The 1174-nt window shown below is 45.6% G+C and overlaps 1 non-coding gene across 1 annotated transcript; it reads right to left on the minus strand.

The window, feature by feature from the left end:
• Positions 1–272: 272 nt before the first annotated feature.
• LOC125576770 lies at positions 273–378 on the minus strand. Its single transcript, XR_007315196.1, has one exon. It is a non-coding gene; the product is annotated as a small nucleolar RNA R71 (small nucleolar RNA).
• Positions 379–1174: the final 796 nt, after the last annotated feature.

Here is a 1174-nt window from a genome sequence, read left to right on the forward strand (position 1 = left end):
GCCTCAATACTACACTCTTGTGTCGCAGATACCCTACTCTGGGTTACCGCACGAGCATCCTATGGACCATCTGGAACGGTTCGAGGATCTAATCGCTGCTATTCGGATGGAAGGAGTCCCCGAAGATTACCTGCTGTGTAAGCTCTTCAGATACACTCTGAATGGAGAAGCGATGCACTGGCTTAGGCAGCAACCCACAGGATCTTTAACATCCTAGGCCGACATCAAGAATGCTTTCTTACGAAACTTCTTCGATGAGGCGCGCGCTGAAGAACTTCGGAACAAAATTTCCACATTCTCGCAGGAGGCTGGAGAGCCCTTCAAAGATGCGTGGATTAGATTTAGGTTCTTCCAGCGAGACTGTCCACACCACGGATTTAACGAAGTGCAGCTGCTAAGCACTTTCTTCCGAGGTCTCGCCTTATAGTATCAAATGGCTCTTGATATGGCGAGTGAAGGAAACTTCACTACTCGGAATCCGTTGGAAGCGGTGAGACTTATCGAAAACCTTGCTAACAGCAGCAGCACCAAAACACTAACTCTGAACGGAAGAAGTCTGTAGCCTCTATCGGGAAGGAACAGATGGACGAAGTAAGAGCTAAGTTAGATGTGGTGCACGAGCTTCTTAGGAAGCAAGTCTGTTCAGCTGAAGGTGAAGTAGCAGATAGAGAAGGAGAATAAAATGTGAACTACATCGGAGGTACCGGATTCCAGAAATTTGGAAACCAGGGCGGAAACAGAAACTTCTTTGGAAATGGTCAAAGAAGTAACCAAAGTTCACCAGTTCAAAAACCCTTCAACAACAGTAAGAGCTACTCAGACTCTTATTACCAGAATCCACCACCCCAGACTCAAGAAAGCAAGATCGAAGAGATGCTTGATCGAGTACTGTTGGGACAACAACAAATCACTGTGGATTTCAACGGTAAAATAGACTCCGCCTACAACAATCTGAACACCAAAATCGAGACCTTAGGGACTCAGGTGAGAAAACTTGAAACGCAAGTAATTCAGACGGGCGATACTATAAAGAGGCAAGAAGCTTTTGCTAGAGAGGCATGAGCTGATAAAGGAAAACATCACGTAAATGCCATCATAGATGATGATTTCTGACAAGTGGTGAGAAATGAAAAGCTTGAGGAAGGAGACTTCGAAATCGAAAGCTCCATGAGTC

Source organism: Brassica napus, chromosome A7 (assembly GCF_020379485.1).
Source record: "Brassica napus cultivar Da-Ae chromosome A7, Da-Ae, whole genome shotgun sequence".
Classification (NCBI taxonomy): domain Eukaryota; kingdom Viridiplantae; phylum Streptophyta; class Magnoliopsida; order Brassicales; family Brassicaceae; genus Brassica; species Brassica napus.